Genomic DNA, 20,843 nt, shown 5'->3' with positions numbered 1-20,843 from the left:
ACGACATCCACTTTGCAGCCCATGGATCAAGGAGTAATATCTTTTTTTTTTTGAGACAGAGTTTCGCTCTTGTTGCCCAGGCTGGAGTGCAGTGGCATGATCTCAGCTCACTGCAACCTCCGTCTCCCAGATTCAAGCGATTCTCCTGTCTCAGCCTCCTGAGTAGCTGGGCTTACAGGCGTGCACCACCACGCCTGGGTAATTTTTGTATTCTTAGTAGAGACGGGATTTCATCATGTTGGCCGTGCTGGTCTCAAACTCCTGACCTCAGGTGATCCACCCACCTCGGCCTCACAAAGTGCTGGGATTACAGGTGTGAGCCAGCACGCCTGGCCGTGGAGTAATTTATACTGCCAAGTCTTATTATTTAAGAAATACATTGTATAGGAATATATAGCTGCCATGGATAGTAATTCCTCTGATGGATCTGGGCAAAGCAAATTGAAAACCTTCTGGAAAGGATTCACCATTCTAGATGCCATTAAGAAGACGCACGATTCATGGGAGGGGGTCAAAATATCAATATTGATAGTTTAGAAGAAGCTGATTCCAAGCTACATGGATGACTTTGAGAAGTTCAAGACTTCAGCGGAAGAAGTCACTGCAGAAGTGGTGGAAATAGCAAGAGAACTAGAATTATTAGTGGAGTCTGAAGATGTGACTGAATTATTGCCACCTCATGATCAAACTTGAACAGGTGAGGAGTTGCTCCCTTTTTTTTTCAGATGGAATCTCACTCTGTCACCCAGACTGGAGTGCAGCGGCACTATCTCGGCTCACTGCAAACTCCACCTCCCGGGTTGACGCCATTCTCCTTCCTCAGCTTCCCGAGTAGCTGGAATTACAGGCGCCCGCCACCACGCCCAGCTAATTTTTTGTATTTTTAGTAGAGATGGGGTTTCACTGTGTTAGCCAGGATGGTCTCCATCTCCTGACCTTGTGATCTGCCCACCTCAGCCTCCCAAAGTGCTGGGATTACAGGCGTGAGCCACCGCACCTGGCCCGGAGTTGCTTCTTATGGATGAGCAAAGCAAATGGTTTCTTAAGGTAGAATCTACTCCTAGTGAAGATGCTGTGAACATTGCGGAAATAACAACAAAGATTCAGAATGTTACTTAAACTTGGTTGATAAAACAGCTGCAGGGTTTGAGAGGAGTGACTCCAATTTGGAAAGAAGTTCTACTGTGGGTAAAATGCTATCAAACAGCATCACATGCTACAGAGAAAACTTGTGAAAAAGAGAGTCCATCCATGTGGCAAGCTTCGTTGCTGTCCGTATTGGTCTGTTCTCACACTGCTATTAACAAATACCTGGCTGGCCAGACATTATGGCTTACACCTGTAATCCCAGTACTTTGGGAGGCCGAGGCAGGCAGATCACCTGAGGTTAGGAGTTCGAGATTGGCCCGTCCAACATGGCAAAACCCCATCTCTACTAAAAATACAAAAACTATCCAGGCGTGGTGGTGGGTGCCTGTAGTCCCAGCTACTCAGGAGGTTGAGGCAGGAGAATCACTTGAACCTGGGAGGCAGAGGTTGCAGTGAGCTGAGATTGTGCCACTGCACTCCAGCCTGGGCAACAGAGTGAGACTCTGTCTCAAAAAATAAATAAATAAATAAATGAAAGAAATACCTGGCTGGGCACGATAAGGAAAAAAAAAAAATACCTGGCTGGGCACAGTGGCTCACACCTGTAATCCTAGCACTTTGGGACGCTGAGGCGGGTGGATGGCTTGAGCCTAGGTGTTCAAGTTCAGCCCGGGCAGGGTGGTGAAAGCCCATCTCTACAAAAAGTGCAAAAATTAGCCAGGCATGGTGGCTCACACCTGTGGTCCCAGCTACTTGGGAGGCTGAGGTGGAAGGATCGCTTGAGCCCACGAGGTCAAGGCTACAGTGAACAGAGATCACACCACTGCACTCCAGCCTGGGCAATAGAGCAAGACCCCGTCTTAAAAAAAAAATAATTGAGACTGGGTAATTTACAAAGAAAAGAGGTTGAATTGGCTCACAATTCTCCACGCTGTTTCAGAAGCGTGGTGGCATCTGCTCAGTTTCTAGGAACACCTCAGGAAGTCTACCATCATGACGGAAGGCAAAGTGGGAAGCAGACGCATCTCACACAGCCAGAGCAGCAGGAAGACAGAGGGGGAGGGGCCATACACTTTTAAACAACCAGATCTCATGACAACTCTATCAAAGTAACAGCACTACGGGGATGGTGTTAAACTATGAAAACCCACCTCCAGGATCCAATCACCTCCCACCAGGCCCCACTGCCAACACTGGGGATTACAATTCAACTGAGATTCAGACAGGGACACAGATCCAAAATGTCATATTTTAGGGACACAGATCCAAAATGTCATATTTTAGGGACATAGATCCAAAATGTCATATTTTAGGGACATAGATCCAAAATGTCATATTTTACGGACATAGATCTAAAATGTCATATTTTAGGGACATAGATCCAAAATGTCAAATTTTAGGGACACAGATCCAAAATGTCAGATTTTAAGAAATTGCAGTGGCCACCCCATTTCAGCAACCACCCCCCTGAGTGCTCAGCAGCCATCCACATCAAAGCAGACCCGTCTACCAGCAAAAAGACGAAGATGCACTGAAGGCTCAGATGATCATTAGCATTTTTTAGCAATCAAGTATTTTTTAATTAAGGCATGCACACTGTTTTTTTAGACACAATGCTATTGCACACTTAACAGACTACAGTATAGCAGAAACGTAACTTCTGATGAGATCAGGCATGTTCAGGGTGGCATGGCCGTAGACAGCATAAACATAACTTCTATATGCACTGGGAAACCAAAAAATGTGTGTGCCTCACTTTATTGTGATATTTATTTTATTGCCGAAGTCCGGAACGGAACCCACAGTATCACTGAGGTGCGCCTGTATTAGTTAACTAATCTAGTAATTTATGAAAAAGATCATGGCTAAGTTGGGTTTATTCCAGGAATGCAGGGACATTTTAACATGATATTAACAAATCAAAAGGGGAAAGCCACAAGATCATTGTAACTGGCAACATCCAATCATGACTGTGATTAAAAACACAAATCAGAACCTCCTGGCAAATGTGAAACGGAGGGGAATTTTCTCAACTTGATAAAGAACATTAAAAAAAAAAACCCACCACAACCACTTCACTTAGCAGCGTAACAAGGAAGGCTTCCCTTTGGTCAGGACCCTCTGTCGCCAACGTGCCTTCATCACCTCAGTCCCATGCTTGTTGGAGATGCCAGCACAGGACAACAAGAAAAGTCGATAGAAATCTAAGGACTGAAAGGAAGAAAAACCTGTCATTATTCACAGATGACAGGACTGTGCACTTCAAAATCTAAAAGTTAAAGAAATAAATGTTTAAAAATCTGAAATAACGTACAGATAAGATTTTTAAAATCAATAAGAAATTTTGTTATTTTTTGAGACAAGTTCTCACTCTATTGCTCAGGCTGGAGTGCAATGACACAATCTAAGCTCACTGCAACCTCTGCCTTCCGGGCTCAAGCCATCCTCCCACCTCGGCCTCCTGAGTAGCTGGTATTACAGGCGCACGCCACCATGCCTGGCTAATTTTTATATTTTTAGTAGAGATGGGGTTTCACCATGTTGGCGAAGCTGGTTTCGAACTCCTGACCTCGTGATCTGCTCGCCTTGGCCTCCCAAAGTGCTGGGATTACAGGCGTGAAGCACCACGCCCGGCCCATGTTTTGTTTAATGTGTTCCTGGTACTTCATATTTTGGATGCTACTGTAAGTGGTATTTAAATAATTCATTTTCTACCTGTTTGTTGCTGATATATAAGAATATTGATTGATCTTACCATTTATCTAGCTACCCTGCTAAGGTTTCTTTCTTTTTTTCTTCAACTTTTATTTTAAGTTCTGGGGTACATGTGCAGGATGTGCAGGTTTGTTCCACAGGTAAACATGTGCCACGGTGGTTTGCTGCACAGATCATCCTATCATGTAGGTATTAAGCCCAGCATACATTAGCTTTCATATATATATATCCCACACAAAAACAATTCCAGGTGGAGTAAAGCCTTACAAATGTTAAAAAGTAAAACCAAGCTGGGTGCAGTGATGCAAGCCTGTCATTCCAACATTTTGGAAGGCTGAGACAGGAGGATTGCTTGAGCCCAGGAATTCGAGACCAGCCTGGGCAATATATTGAGACCCCATCTCTACAAAAAAATTAAAAATTAGCTGGGTGTGGTGGCGTGCACCTGTAGTGCCAGCTACTTGGAGGCTGAGGTGGAAGGATCGTTTGAGCCTGGGAGGTTGAGGCTGCAGGGAGCTGCGACTGTGCCACTGCACTCCAATACGGGTGAAAGAGTGAGACTCTGTCTCAAAAATAAACAAACAAAAAGCTAAAACATGATGTTTTCTCCAACTTTTTAAATGAAAAGTTTGTACAGATAAGTTGAATTAATAGTACAACAAGAACGTGTATATTGGCCGGGCGTGGTGGCTCACGCCTGTCATCCCAGCACTTTGGGAGGCTGAGGCAGGAGTTCACTTGAGCTCAGGAGTTTGAGACCAGCCTGGCCAACATGGTGAAACCCAGTCTCTATTAAAAATAGAAAAGTCAGTGGGTGTGATGGCAGGCGCCTATAGTGCCAGCTACTTGGGAGGCTGAGGCAGGAGAATCACTTGAGTCTAAGAGGTGGAGGTTGCGGTGAGCTAAGATCATGCCACTACACTCCAGCCTGGGTGACAGAGCAAAACTCTGTCTCTAAATAAATAAATAAATAAATAAATAAATAAATAAACTCTGTATACAACTACCTATATTAGAATTAACATTTGAGGAGAGTGCAGTTCGTGTGTGCACGCGCACGCACGCTTTTATTCCTCAACCACCTGAGCATTACTTCCAGACATCATAGCACTTTATACCCAAATATTTCAGTGTATCTCTGCTAAGAGTAAGGCCTTCTTCTTCATCATCACAATAAAATTAGCACACTAAGAAAATTAACCCTTAGTCCCTAATATCATCTATTAGTCAACCTACATTTGCATTTCCCCAGCTGTCCCAGAAACACTGAGATAGTTGCTGTTTCAACCTGGACTCTAATCCAGGTTCCTAGGCTGCATTTGGTTGTTTCTTTGGGGTCTTTTCATCCAGAACAGAGGTTGGCGACTGCTTCTGGGCAGGAAGATGGTGACTATTTCAGGCTTGGGGCCATTGCAGCTCAACAGTGGCCACAGGCACCAAGAAGGCAATGGAGTGACAGCCAGTACTACTTCACCTGCAAAAACAGAGGAGGAGCTGGGCCCTGACCTGGTTAGCAGGGTTGCTTTGGAGTACCCACGTTTAGCTAGTTCCTGCACTCTGAAATCTCCAGAAAACCACTGTTGGTGGGAATGTGAGTTAGTACAACCACTATTGAGAGCAGTTTGGAGGTTCCTCAGAAAACTAAAAATACAGCCACCATGTGACCCAGCTATCTAACTCTTATATACCCAAAAGAAAGGAAATCGGTATATCAGAGATACCTGGACTTCCATGTTTGTTTAGCACTGTTCATAAGAACCAGGATTTGGAGGCAACCCACGTGTCCATCAAGAGACGGATGGATAAAGAAAATGTGGTTCTTATACACAATGGAGTATTATTCAGTCATAAAAAAGAATGAGATTCTGTCATTTGCAACAACATGGATGGAACTGGAGCTCATTATATTAAGTGAAATAAGCCAGGCACAAAAAGACAAGCATAACATGTTCCCACTTATTTGTGGGATGTAAAAATCAAAACAATTGAACTCATGAAGACAGAGAAGGCTGGGAAGGATATGGGGGTAGAGGGAGGTTAATGGGTACAAAAATTAGTTAGAAAGAATGAATAAGGCCTAGTATTTGGCCAGGTGTGATGGCTCATGCTTGTAATCCCAGTACTTTTGGAGGCTGAGGCGGGTGGATCACTTGAGGTCAGGAGTTCGAGACCAGCCTGGCCAACAGGGTGAAACCATCTCTACTAAAAATACAAAAAATAGCCAGGCATGATAGCATATGGCTGTAATCCCAGCTATTCGGGAGACTGAGGCATGAGAATCACTTGAACCCGGGAGGCAGAGGTTGCAGTGAGCCGAGATCGCGCCACTGCACTCTAGCCTGGGCAACAGAGCAAGACTCCATCTTTAAAAAAAATTTTTTTAATAAAAAAAGATCTAGTATAAAGACCTAATATTTGATAGCACAGCAGGGGGACTGCCAGGAGGAGCAGAGGTGATATTGGCGCCTCCCTCCCCTAACCATCAGCTCCAAGCCCTGCGAGTTTCCATGCCAGGCACCCCCATGCTCAGCCACCAGTCTCTGGCCACAGGTGCTGCGTCCACCCTGCTGTGCCCTTTGCAGGCTTCGGCTTCCTATGGCATCACGATTGGCATGTCACTGCCCCGGCTTTGCAAAAACCCCTGCCTGTATTTGGAGCCCCCGACCGGGCAACCTAACTCCCTTGCCAGCACTGGCCCGCTCCTCAGTGCTCCTGAAAACACTGCTTACCCGTCCCTGAGCCATGGTGCCCTCGCCCATGGGAGCCCTGCGCACCTGCGCACCTTCACCTGTGGCTCCCCTCACCTGTGCCACAAACCCCGGCTGTACACTCCAGGCTTCCGCAGGGCTGGGCCTGGGGCCACAGAGTCATCGAACAACAGGCCCTTTTCTTCCTCCAAGTCAGCTTATATAAGAAACTGGCGCTGGGCACAGTGGCTTATGCCTGTAATCTCTGCGCTTTGGGAGGCCAAGGCGGGTGGATCACTTGAGGTCAGGAGTTTGAGACCAGCCTGACTAACATGGTGAAACCCCATCTCTACTAAAAATACAAAAAATAAGCTGGGCATGGTGGTGTACGCCTGTAATCCCAGCTACTTGTGAGGCTGAGACAGGAGAATTGCTTGAACCCAGGAGGTGGAGGTTGCAGTGAGCTGAGATCATGCCATTGCACTGTCGTATGGGCAACAGAGTGAGACTCTGTCTCAAAAAAAAAAAAACCTGGCAATCATAGGTAGAGAAAAAAATTGTAATTGAAAGTTATTTGTTCAAGAACTGGAGACCAACTAGGAACACAGGAAACAAAGAAGTGAGTCTCTGCATCTGCATCAATGACGCAAAAGCAGCTGTGCAGGGAACCTGTCTGGCCCAGGCCCAGGCCTCCTGCACCCAGCCTCTGCGAGCTCCATGCTACCAGAGGGGCCGCAGTTGGCTGATGGAGGTGGGGACGCCATTTGAGGTCTAGCCGCAGGGTCAGGGGAGCACAGCCGGCCAGTGTACACAATTCAGGGGCCAGGTTCCCTGCCTTGCTCAGTACCCCACGTCAATGCATTGAAGCACATCTTTAGTAAAACCAGCGCTTCCCTTAAAGAGAATGCCACAGGGCATGAGTATGATGCTTTTGACAAAAAACAAAGACATCACTGTTAACTCGGATCTATCCCAGGTGAGGTGGGAGAAGGGAGAGAGCAGAGACAATGAGACAATTACACAAGCAGCAGCCCAACCTGTGCTTTGCAATATGCTGACCTGGCTTGCCCCACACCCAAGGGCAGACCCACAGATAGCCCTGCCTCTGCATCCACCACCAGAGCACCCAGTACCCAGCACCAGGCCAGCCAGCATCCAGCACCAGGCCACCCAGCACCAGGCCACCCAGCATCCAGCACCAGGCCACCCAGCACCCAGCACCAGGCCACCCAGCATCCAGCACCAGGCCACCCCAGCATCCAGTGCCTGGGCACCCAAAGTCCAGCACCAGGGCACCCAGCACCTAGTACCAGGCCACCCCAGCATTCAGCACCACAGCACCCCTGCATCCAGCACCAGGACACCCCAGCCTCACCCGCCCCAGGCCTCTGAAGGAGCAGGAGGCTGGGCCCCACGTCCCGCAACAACACAGCCAGCTGGGCGAGACCAGAGGCAGCACAGGAAGGGACTGTGCAGCTCTTTCGGATTAGGAAAGGGCCGTGCTCCGCACAGCAGAAAACAGGGACAAGGCTGAAGAGGCAGCACGGAAAGCCCAGAGTCACTCCCCACCCACCATCGGAAAACAGTGAGCTCATTAGAAATCACTTATCTATGAGGCCAAATGCCCTCAGCAGGAGGGAAGGAGGAGGGGGAAGGAGGAGGGGGAAGGAGGAGGGGGAAGGAGGAGGGGGAAGGAGGGGGAAGGAGGAGGGGGAAGGAGGAGGGGGAAGGAGGAGGGGGAAGGAGGAGGGGGAAGGAGGAGGGGGAAGGAGGAAGGAGAAGGAGGGGGAAGGAGGGGAAGAGGAGAGGAGGAAGAGATCAAAGGGCGTGGCGGAGCTACACCTTCGACAGGCCTCCAGCCCTGGGGACTATCTGGGAACGTCCAGGAAGCCCTGCGAGCTGAGACAGGGTGACTCATCTCTGGTGACAGAGGTAACCACCTGGCCAGATGTACCTCTTTAAAGAGACAGATTCTTACACCCATCACAAACAGACCAGAACACTGGCCAGGCGTGGTGGCTCACACTTTTAATCCCAGCACTTTGGGAGGCTGAAGCAAGTGGATTACTTGAGCTCAGGAGTTCGAGACCCGCCCAACCAACATGGAGAAAACCCGTCTCTCTACTAAAAATACAAAACTAGCCGGGCACAGTGGCTCTCACCTGTAATGCCAGCACTTTGGGAGGCCAAGGCAGGTGGATTGACTGAGGTCAGAAGTTCGAGACCAGCCTGGCCAACACGGCGAAACCCCGTCTCTACTAAAAATACACAAATTAGCCGGGTGTGGTAGTAGGCACCTGTAACCCCAGCTACTTGGGTGCCTGAGGCAGGAGAATCGCTTGAACCCAAGAAGCAGAGGCTCCAGTGAGCCGAGATTATACCACTGTACTCCAGCCTGGGCGACAGAACAAAACTCCATCTCCAAAACAAAAAACAAAACAAAACAAAAAAACAGAATACTGACCAGAAGAAAATACCCGGGCTTGCTATTCTTTATTGAGGACACTCTGGGGAAAAACTCAAGGACTGGCCAGGCTGAGTGACAAGGAACAGAAATGGCTCCCGGGGCCCAGGGCTCAGGCCATGTCATCTGCAGGGGTTTTTCCCATCTTATTTATGCAAGGAGCTCCTACTTGTAAACAGGAGAGAAAATGTTGTCCAAGAGGCTCAGAACCGGCGTCGGAGGCTCAGCGAGGACAGGCTCCTCTCCCTGGGGTCCCAGAGTGGGCAGGAGGCCACACCACCATGGACTCTGGGCTCCTCTGGCTGATCATGGAGGTCCAGGCCATGAGGCCCTTGAAGCTCAAGGAGAAGGGTGTCTGAGGCAGGTCAGCCTCACGGTGGCCACGGAGCATGCATACTGGAGTGACCCAGGCAGGAGGCTCCGCAGGCCAGCATCCCAGCCTGGAAGGGAAGGAGCAACTCCATGTGTGTCACAGCTTCACAGTCTCCAGCAATTCAGCATTTGCCCTCTTAAGTTTCTAGGTGCTGATAATTCACAAATAAAGGAGGAGAAAGCTTGCTCTCTCCTGCCTTCCAGGCCTGCGTGGAGGTGTGGGCCTGGTGTTGGGGCTAACCAGGAATCCTGCAGCTCATGGGTGGCCCCACAGGACAAGTGAGGGGCTATGACACTGGACACTGCTTGGTGGCCAGCAGTTGCCCCAGGCCCCTGAGGATGGAGACAACAGGCAGAACTGGGCAGCTACCTCCTTAAGCCCCACCCAGGGGCACCACCCCCCAAGACCAGGGCACCCATGGCTGGAGGAGACCCAAGGGCCCTCTGATCCAGTTGAGTCTCACCGGATGTGACTGTTCGCTGCCCTAGATGTTTCTGGAGGGGTGTTTGCTATTGCAGTGATGGAAGGCACTGCTGGTTCTTAGAGGGGGGCTGAAACGCACCCTTCATGGGTCTTACCAGACACCTGCCCTCCGGGCTCAGATCTGACTCCAACTCTGAAGCAAATGCCATGTGTCTTGGTTTCATAGACACTGGATTTTCCAGGAATGAAACCTCCCATAACACACACCTCAGGGAGGAAGAGGAAGCCTGCCTTGGCCAACCCGGGCAAGGGACTGAGTCTACCCCCACCACCCTGTCACTGCAGCTTGAGCCAGCAGGGACCACTTCATCTCCCAGTGCAAATGCCTGCAAGAGTTTCCAGATGGAAATACGTGTCAATCTGAAATCCTGGGTGCAATCTACGAGACCTATTTCCATACTGCACAAGAGACATCACAATGCTTTATTAATAACACAGAGCACTAATAACACATTCGTCAGACCCTGCTCTAAGCATTTTCCTGCATTACCTCCATTATGCAAAGGAGACGTGGGGCCCAGCAGGGCGGGGAATGACAGGCTGAGACTGACCACTCCCTCAGCCCTGGGCACAGGGCCCCCAGATGAGGGACTCACCCAAGGAACAAGGCTCTGCCCCTGCAGTGGCTTAGACCCTGGACCACGCCAACATGGCAAACACGCGTGGGCTGCAAATGCCAGCCTGTGTGCAACTTTACATTGCTAGAGGGCACAGTCAAAAGTAAAAAGAAATTGGCAAAAAAATATTTTTAATAGGCCAGGCATGGTGGCTCACGCCTGTAATCCCAGCACTTTGGGAGGCCGAGGCAGGTGGATCACCTGAGGTCAGGAGTTCGAGACCAGCCTGACCAATATGATGAAACCCCCGTCTCTATTAAAAATATAAAAATTAGCCGGGCGTGGTGGCGTGCACCTGTAATCCCAGCTACTCAGGAGGCTGAGACAGAGGTTGCAGTGGGCCAAGATTGTGCCATTGCACTCCAGCCTGGGCGACAGAGCAAAACTCCATCTGAAAAATAATAATAATAATACATTTTATCTAACCCAGTATATCCAAAATATTATCATTTCTACATGTAACCAATATAGAAGAATATGAATGAGATCACTTACATTCTCTTTCATATTAAGCCTCTGAGATTGGCGTGCATTTCACACTACGAGCACATCTCAGTTCCCACCAGCCATGTTTCCAGCATGGCTCTGTGGGCTGCGTGGCTCATGCCGTCCGCCCCAGACAGCACAGGCTGAGATATGACAGGTTCTCTGAGGGCGACATCCTTCCCACCTCCCTTTTCTGTCTGCATGTTAAGAATTTTAGCAGTTTTCAGCTTCACCAACCCTTTGCCTTCTAAAGTATTTATAGTGGTTAATTTCTCCACTTGAGGCAGGTGCAGGGGTTCAATACTTTATGTCTGTGTTTTCATATAAAGCATTTCTTAATTTAAGAAAAAGTTGACCCACTCCCCAAAATACAATGTAATCACAAGGCACAAAATAAAAATTATGACAAAGTTATTAAATACTTCCAGTTTTCTTTTTCTTCCACTAAACTTGGAAGGAAGAAAAAACTGATCCCTTTCTGGAAATAAATACATAATAAGTGACAAAGTAAAAACAATTAGTAATTACTATCACTTCCTTCTCAATTTTCTTTTTTTCCAAAAACAGTTCTTACATTTATTCTCATTCATTCTCTCTCTCACTTTCTCTCTCTTCCCCCTCCCTGGCATTAAGAATGACCAACTTGTAATCAAACCGCCAGCCTCAAAACAAATCTTCCCTGCTACGAACAGTTAACATGTTGCCACCTGTCATGAGTCCAATTCACCACCATGTCAAACACAGTCGACTGGAAACGTCCAGGGACCATCACTCAGCAATAAGCCGCCTGCCCACTTAATGCCAGTGAGCAGGAGACGTCCAGCGCCTGTCTCTAGACATGTCCTTGTTTCCACTTTGGGGAGATATATGTGAGTGGAAATAACAAAGGTAATTGGCAAAATCATTGTGAAATGAATCTGTCCTACCATAAATGTGATTGATTTGCAATTTTGAAGTTGATTTGCAAAAGGCCACAGACATAGCTGTGACCCATCCCAACACTCAGTGGCAATACCACTGGGAAAAGGGTAGCTACCGTCTCTGAGTCGTCAGAATCCCTGCCAGGAAAGCTGGACAGCCCCCAGCACTCAAGATCAAAGCTGAGCTCCTGGCAGTAGAGACCTACAGAGGCCCTTTCCCATCTTCCCACCAGTGACTTACAAAGGCAGCCCTCGCATACCTGAGGAAGTGGCACCAGAACAAGACAAGAACAGGCTGACCAGGGGCCCCACCCCACCCCTGCAGATGCCTCTCCGGTGTGTTCCACAGGAACAGCAGCCGCCCCTGCTGCTCCCAGATCTCGGGCTCTAGGGGACAACAGTTGCTGCCCTCAGCTGTGCTGAGCCATGAAGTGATTCAGCAGCAGGGGAATCGGATGCTGGTCTAGGAACACAGCACCAGCCTGGAAGGCCACAGACAAACACCAGTTTCGTGGGTGCAAAAGGCCAGTGCCAACTGATGTCAAAGCTCAAGTCCACACCCTGAGTTTCCACAGTGCTCCTGAGATGCCCGGGGACGCAAGAGATGCAGGGCTGCATCCTCAGCCCCGGAGTCATGCTGCCCCGTTCTTCAAGAATAAACAGTAACAGAGATGGGCAGAACCCACGTCCTCTCCGTTCCACCCCAGGAGTGTAGGGAGAGGCCCACATGCCAGGATGCGGGGACATGGGAGCTCACGGGAAGCAAGAGTACCGGGTGCCCAGAGGTCCTAAGCCAGCTCAGGACAAAGGCGCAGAGCTCAGGCTGTCACTTCTAGATTGCTCTGCTTTTCAACGTGGTGCTCATTGATTGCAGTCACTCTTCCCTAAGTGCCATCATCCCCGGGCAGCCCAGCCAGGACTCAGAGTGCAGACAGCCACACACAACATGGCCGCCCTGACACGCACACGGCGCAGCAGGTCCACGTGCCACTGTGCCATTGACAAGGCATTTTCACATGTGCAGCCTCACAAACTGCTGAGGAAGAACAGACAAGTAGACAGGTGCACAGCCGAGAGCAGAGAAGGAAACTTGCCTGGGCCACAGCCCCACGACCCAGCCTCCAAGCCCAAGGCCACCCAGCACTTCCGACCAAGAAAGACCAGACTCCTCCTCCAGCACAGCCAGACACCCACGGTCCATTTTCACAGCTGAAATAAAATACCGTACAGCATCAACTATGCTTTATACGATATTCACAGCAGATGAAGCTTTACTCAGTCTTAGCATGTTGGATTTTTTTTTTTTTTTTTTTTGAGATAGAGTCTCACTCTGTTGTAGGCTGGAGTGCAATGGCACAATCTCAGCTCACTGCAACCTCCACCTCCTGGGTTCAGGCAATTTTCATGTCTCAGCCTTCTGAGAAGCTGGGATTACAGGCACACACTGCCACACCCAGCTAGTTTTTGTATTTTTAGTAGAGACACGGTTTCGCTATGTTGGTCAGGCTGGTCTCGAACTCCTGACCTCGAGTGATCAGCCCGCCTCAGCCTCCCAAAGTGCTGGGATTACAGGCCTGAGACACCGCAGCCAGCGGCATGTTGAATTTCAAAACTAGAAGACAAGCCAAGCATGGTGGCTCACACCTGTAATTCTAGCACTTTAGGACCTGAGGTGGGCAGATTGCTTGAGGCCAGGAGTTTGAGACCAGCCTGGCCAATATGGTGAAACCTCATCTCTACAAAAAATACAAAAATTAGCTAGGTGTGGTGGCATGCAACTTCCATCTCAGCTACTCCAGAAGCTGAGGCACAAGAATCGCTTGAACCCGGGAGGTAGAGGTTGCAATGAGCCAAGATCAAGATAGCACCACTGCACTGCAGTCTGGGCAACAGAGCAAAACTCTGTGTCCAAAAAAAAAAAAAAAAGACAAATGGAAATAAAAAACTATTAAACATCTACAACAGTGTCATTCTTTCAAATACTACTGGTGTGAGTAGAAACAAACATGATCTTTGCAGAGGGTAAATCAGCAACAACGTGTCTAACGTCTTTGAAATGGCAAGACTCTTTACTCAGCAATCCACCTATAGAATTTACCTTCAAGACATTGACTAGAGAAGAACTGTACAAGGATGCCCATCATATTTATAACTGGGAAAACGCAGCGGCATCAGTGTCCACTGACAGGGCTGGCCACAGCTGGCTGTGTCCACACAGTGGAGCCAAGTGCAGCCCTCCCTCGAGGGGGCAAATGGGAAAGTCAGCAGTGCAATGCGAACTGAAGTGGGCAGGCCGCAGAGACAGAGCCACGACACGACTCCGTTGTGCGTTAAGTGTGTGTGTATATCTAACTCACACTCGGGATAGGAGCAGGCCACCTCAGCAAAGTGACATCCAGGTCGAAGTCACCAGGCAAAAGGAGAAAGAGTGTTCCAGGCAGGCTAAGGTCCAAGGCAGAGTATGGCCAGTGGGGCAGCTTGAAGACCGGGTGTGGGGGTACGAAGCGTGAGGCCGGGGGACACTGACATCAGCAGGCGTTGTCACGGGGGTGCTGAGCAAGCAGTGGCGGGGAAAGCACAGGGCCACTGAAACGCTGCCTCTTGTGCTGTGGGGAACAAGTGTGATGGGAGCTGAGCTGGAGCGACCCCACGCAAGACTACGGGCAGTCTCAGTCGAAGGCGAGGCTGGCAGTGGGGCAGGAGGCGGGCAGGGGGAATCGTGAGGGTCAAGGAGCCATAGATGGGGAAGGGGGTGTGGGAGATGGAGGAAGGGGGTCATAGATGGGGCCCGGGTTTCTGTCCTGGACACCAGTGGAGACAGAAGATAGAGGGGACAAGATGGTGGTACCAGAACAACGGATGGGAATGGGCCTGCTGGGAAGATATCCTCAGCCAGATCCCAAGAATAGCACCATTTCAGCCAGGCGCAGTGGCTCATGTCTGTAATCCCAGCACTTTGGGTGGCCGAGGCGGGTGGATCACCTGAAGTCAGGAGATCAAGGCCAGCCTGACCAACAAGGAGAAACCCCGTCTCTATTAAAAATACAAAAAAATAGCAGGGCGTGGTGGTGCATGCCTGTAATCCCGGCTACTCAGGAGGCTGAGGCAGGAGAATCACTTGAACCCAGGAGGCGGGAGTTGTGGTGAGTCAAGATGGCACCATTGCACTCCAGACTGGGCAACAAGAGCGAATCTCAAAAAGAAAAAAAATAAAAAGAATAGCACCATTTCAGGTGCTTCCTAGTCTTTTTCTTCACATTTATTTTCTACTTTTGAAACCTCACATGCCCTTTAACTATTACTGGCATATGCCATGTATATGTACAGCAGTTCTTCAGCTACCGAATAAAAGTCATCTGAAGAAAGCCAATTGAAATGGCAACCTAGTCTGCCTATGCTAAAGTAGCAGAAAGCATCTCAGGTGGGATGGATGACAGGGAAGTCGACAAAAAGTTAAGTTTATAAGGACAAAATCTGAGTCACATTTTGCAATTGTTAAAACTGGTGGGCTGGGCATGGTGGCTCACATCTGTAATCCCAGCACTTTGGGAGGCCAAGGCGGGTGGATCCCCTGAGCTCAGGAGTTCAAGACCACCCTGGGTAACATGGTCAAATCCCATCTCTACTAAAATACAAAAAATTAGCTGGGCGTGGTGGCACGCACCTGTAGTCCCAGCTACTCAGGAGACTGAGGCACAAGAATCACTTGAGCCCTGGAGGCGGAGGTTGCAGTAAGCCAAGATCGTGCCTCTGCACTCCAGCTTGGGCAACAGAGTGAGACTTTGTCTCAAAGAAACAAACAAAACAAACAAAAAACAAAACAAAAACTGGTGAAAAGCATTTGATAATGATGTGCTCAGTGGGGAGGCTTCCCAGCTTTAAACACCCTGGAAATTACACGTTGTCCTCCACCAGGTAGTTTCAGAGTTAGATAAAATTTCCCACCCCAGACAGCCCGGTCATTTTGGTATATTTAATCTGTGACATTCCTTCTACTGTCCATTATGGTTTCATTCATCAGGATTTATGTAGATCCACCTCCACCATCAGCAATTTCTTCAATCTCAGATTTCTGCTGTAGGGTCACTTTCCATCTAAGTCAATTACATCTTTAGACATCCCCTTTGTGAGCCCAGGAAATCAGCCTGAAGTAATTCTAGATCAGTCCCACTCCTGGACTCCTGGCAGGAGCAGGGCTTCTCCAGGGAGGCTTTGCTCCCTTCAAGCCTTGCAGGAATCTACAGACAAAGCCCACGTGAAATGAGCCCACAATCCAAAATCACAAAGCGTGTGACAGGCAAGCATCAGTGAACAAGAGGCAGCAGAACAAGTGGCGGAGTCCAACCCTCAAGAAATTCAAATTTTAGTATTTGTTAATATTATTATCGGTATTACTTTGGTATTATTAGTTAACGTATAGAAAATAAGTATGTTTAGACATAAAGAGAAAATAAAAATAAGTGTAAAGAAAATAATACCAAACAAGAGGAGAGGCAAACTTGGAAAGAAACAAAAAGAACTTTCAGGAATGAAAAATATAATCATTAAAAAAAAGAAAATTAAAAGAACAGGTTAGGCTGGGCATGGTGCCTGTAATCCCAGCACTTGGGAGGCTGAGGTGAGAGGATCACTTGACCCTGGGAGTTCAAGACCAGCCCTGGCAACATAGCAAGACCCCATCTCTACCAACAAAAAAAAACAAGAAAAAGAAGAACAACAATAACAGGTTAAATATTAATAGTGCAGAGGCTGGGCACAGTGGCTCACACCTGTAATCCCAGCACTTTGCAAGGCCAAGCCGGGTGGATCACCTGAGGTCAGGAATTTGAGACCAGCCTGGCCAAATCGGTGAAACCCCATCTCTACTAGAAATAACAAAAATTAGCCGGGCATGGTGGTGGGCACCTGTAATCCCAGCTACTCTTCAGGCTGAGGCAGGAGAATCACTTGAACCCAGGAGGCGGAGGTTGCAGTTAGCTGAGATCGCGCCACTGCACTCCAGCCTGGGGGACAGAGCAAGACTCCATCTCAAAAAAAATGTATATATATTTAAATAGCACAGTAGATAGAGATGAAGATAGAGTTGCTAAACTGGAAGACAGAGCTGAAGCAATAACCTGGAATGAAACATAAAAAGACTGAAAGGTAAAAACATGAACGAGAGTTTAAGTGGCTGGGAGGATGGTATGAGAAAGCAAAGCATAAGGCAGATGCTGTATGGTTGACCCTCCATATCTAGGGGTTCCACATTTGTGGATTCAACCAACTGTGGATCGAAGATATTTGGGCGGAAAAATTCCTAAAAGCAAAACTCGAATTTGCTGCTCTCTACTATGTTAAATCCACATTAATGAAATTATATATAGGCATTGTATTAGATATTATAAGTAATCTAAAGATGATTTAAAAATACAAGGGAGGGAGGCCGAGGAGGGCAGATCACGAGGTCAGAGTTCAAAACCAGCCTGGCCAATGTGGTGAAACCCCTTCTCTACTAAAAATACAAAAATTAGCCAGGCGTGGTGGTGGGTGCCTGTAATTCCAGTTACTCAGGAGGCTGAGGCTGGAGAATTGCTTGAACCTGGGAGACGGAGGTTACAGTGAGCCAAGATCGTGCCACTGCACTCCAGCTTGGGAGACTGAGCAAGACTCCATCTCAAAAAACAAGAAAAAAATACATATATGGGAGAATGTGCACAGGTTATATACAAATACGACACCATTTTGTATCAGGAACTTAAGCATCCACTAGTTTTGGTATCCATGGTGGGTTCTGGAACCAATCCCTAGTGGATACCACAGAATGACTGTATTGAACAAAATAATGGCTGAAATTTTTCCAGAATTGCTGAAAGACGTGATACTTTATCTTCAGGAAGTACAATGAATCCAAAACAGGATAAATAAAAAGAAATCCATGCTGGAAAGACCACAGTGAAGTTGAGAAACACCAGAAATAAAGAGACTATAAAAGCAGCCAGACAAAAAGCTTACTACTGACACAGGAAGGACAATCGAAATGACAGCTGACTTCCTAACAGCAACTTTATAAGCCAGAAGATACATAATAGAATTCAATCCTTAAAGAAATGCCAGAGACTCAGTGCTATACAGACTATATCCGTCTGCCCATGAATCTTTTCAGCTGAAATCATAATAAAAACAACCTAAAATCCTCAATGCCTTTGGACATAAATGCATTCATGGATCATGGAAGAATAAAATTGTAAAATGCTGAACAATGAAAATATTACATATCAAAATAAACAAGACAACAGTACAGCAGAACTAAGTAGGAAAGCTACATAGACTTAAATGCTTATGACAGGACCAGGTGCGGTGGCTCACGCCTGTAATCCGAGCACTTTGGGAGGCCGAGGTGGGTGGATTGCCTGAGGTCAGGAGTTCAAGACCAGCCTGGCCAACATGGTGAAACCCTGTCTCTACTAAAAATACAAAAGTTAGACAGGCATGGTGGCACATGCCTATAATCCCAGCTACTCAGGGGGCTGAGGCAGGAGAACCACTTGAATCCGGGAGGCGGAGGTTGCAGTGAGCCGAGATCACGCCACTGCACTCCAGCCTGTGTGACAGAGGGAGACTCTGTCTCAAAAAATAAAATAAAATACTTATGACAGAAAGTTGAAAATTAAGAAACTAAGCTTAGAGAAAATAGAAAAGAAAATGTTTCAATTCAGTAACCTAGAAAGAGAACACCAGAATAAACCCAAAGAGTGTAGAAGGAAATCCTGACAATGAGCAGAAATTACTGATACGGAAACAAAGACACAGTGGAGAAAATCAGCAAGACTAATAGCTGGTTCTTTGTGAACACTAATAAAATAGATGAGCCTCTGTGAGATGAATCTAGAAAAGAAAGGTAAAACCATTTTAGGAATGAAAAGGGTGATTTACTGTCAGATATAGTAGAGATTTAAAAATTAATAAAATATTCTGACCTTTGTATCAAGAAACTGACAACTTGGGCCGGGCGCAGTGGCTCCTGCCTGTAATCCCAGCATTTTAGAAGGCCGAGGTGGGAGGATCACCTGAGGTCAGGAGTTCGAGACCAGCCTGGCCAACATGGTGAAACCCCGTCTCTACTGAATATGCAAAAATTAGCCAGGCATGGTGGTGCGCGCCTGTAATCCCAGCTACTCGGGAGGCTGAGGCAGGAGAATCGCTTGAACCCGGGAGGCAGAGGATGCAGAAGCCCTGTGTTCTCCTTCCAGGTACTAGAGCCAGAGTCCTCAGGGCACATGGGTTTTGGTGGTGCACGTGCTTCACCTTGATGGAGTCCGGTGCTGCGCACACTTCTGCAGCTCACTCCTTCCACCCAGCATTATCCTCTGGAGGCGCACACATGTTGTGGCCTGGAGGAGCTACTTCCTTCCCCTTTCCATGGTGAATGTAGCACGAGGTTATTTTTCATTTTATTTGGAGACAGGCATTGAGAGAGCTCCTAGGGTCTGACTCTAACACACACATGCCACTATGAACACCTCAGCATGTCCCCCGGGAAGCACACGGCAGGTGCACCTGCCACTTGATGCCATCTCCCTGCAGCTCCTGCCATTCCCAAAGCAGCCACGCTGGCACCAGTGCTCCGTCTGCCCCCACATCTTCTCCAGCACTTGTCCCCACAGTCTTTTAAGTTTCGCCATCCCGGCAGGGGGAGGCCGCGGCTCTCTGTGGTTTTGTTTCTGCACCTCCCTGGTGACCCATGGCAGTGGATCTTCCATCTCTCCAGCTCCTTGCTTTTGGGTCACTTCGTTTGTATTTCTCACACCAGGCCTCCTCTGCTTCAAGGAGGCAGAGTGGGACGATTTGGAACTAAGTGGCCACTGTTTGTACTCACACCAGAAGGCAACATGGTAGAAGCATTTCCCTAAAATCAGGAAGAGGACAAGGATGGCCTGTCACGCTTCCATACAGCCCTGCTCAGGAGGGCCTGGCCCAGGCAGCAAAACAGGAAGGAAAAATATGAAAGATATAAAGAAACAGAGTCTTCACCATTCCCACATGACATGAATGTCTACTGAGAAAATCCCCAAAATCTACAAATCAATTTTAAGCAATGGCAAGGTGATCAGCTGTTAAATCAATACCCAAAAGTCAACTGCATTTCTACAGAACACCAGCAAAGACTTAGAAATCAATAAAAATAAAAAACACCATTTACGGCTGGCGCGGTGGCTCACGCCTGTAATCCCAGCACTTTGGGAGGCCGAGGTGGGTGGATCACTCGAGGTCAGGAGTTCGAGACCAGCCTGGCCAACATGGTGAAAGCCTGTCTCTACTAAAAATACAAAAATTAGCTGGGCATGGTGGCGTATGCCTGTAATCCCAGCTACTCGGGAGGCTGAAGCAGGAAAATCACTTGAACCCGGGAGGCAGAGGTTGCAGTGAACTGAGACCCTGCCACTGCACTCCAGCCTGGGCGACAGAGCAAGATTCTGTCTCAAAAAAAAAACACCATTTACAAAAGCAAGAACAATAATAAGGGCCCCTGGGAATAAATGTAAGCACAGAGTGTCAGGTGGAATGTGAAATACCACAGTGCTTTATCAAAAGACACCTCGGAAGACCTGCACAGTCAACTCTAGAGAGATAAAGGGCTCAAGCAGAGAAAGCAAACTTTACAACTTCTACAGAAAAATACAGAATACATTTGTGACCCAAGAATTGGGAAGAACTTAAAGTAACATGCAAAAGGCACTACCTAGAAAAGAAAGATGGATAAAATTATACATTACATTAAAACTATCTTTTCACCAAAACAAAAAAAGTGAAAAGATAAAACCCAACTGGGAAAAATATATAATGCACACATTACAACCAAAGATGAACATCCTGAATCTATAAAGAAATATATAATATGGAAACTATATATAAGGAATAGGTGAGAAAAAGACATAACCCAAAAGAAAAATGGATGAAGCACATGAACAGGAATTTCACAGGGAAGGACACACATAACCAATAAATATACAGGATGCTCAATTTCAT

At 47.8% G+C, this 20,843-nt stretch overlaps 1 protein-coding gene across 4 annotated transcripts in view; it reads right to left on the bottom strand.

The window, feature by feature from the left end:
- The window catches only part of AGPAT3 (1-acylglycerol-3-phosphate O-acyltransferase 3), a 122,797-nt gene that overhangs the window by 95,472 nt on the left and 6,482 nt on the right, over nucleotides 1–20,843 (bottom strand). For 2 of the 4 annotated variants that reach the window (XM_054542431.2, XM_054542435.2), the window contains exon 2: nucleotides 3,155–3,300. The exons of the other annotated variants lie outside the window; for them this stretch is intronic. The gene's annotated coding sequence lies outside the window, so the exon portion shown is untranslated. The remainder of the gene's footprint in view (nucleotides 1–3,154; nucleotides 3,301–20,843) is intronic. 4 annotated transcript variants of the gene reach the window in all.

Source organism: Pongo abelii, chromosome 22 (genome assembly GCF_028885655.2).
Source record: "Pongo abelii isolate AG06213 chromosome 22, NHGRI_mPonAbe1-v2.0_pri, whole genome shotgun sequence".
NCBI lineage: Eukaryota > Metazoa > Chordata > Mammalia > Primates > Hominidae > Pongo > Pongo abelii.
The sequence above is the reverse complement of the archived record's forward strand: the minus strand, read 5'-3'. Positions and strand labels throughout refer to the sequence as shown.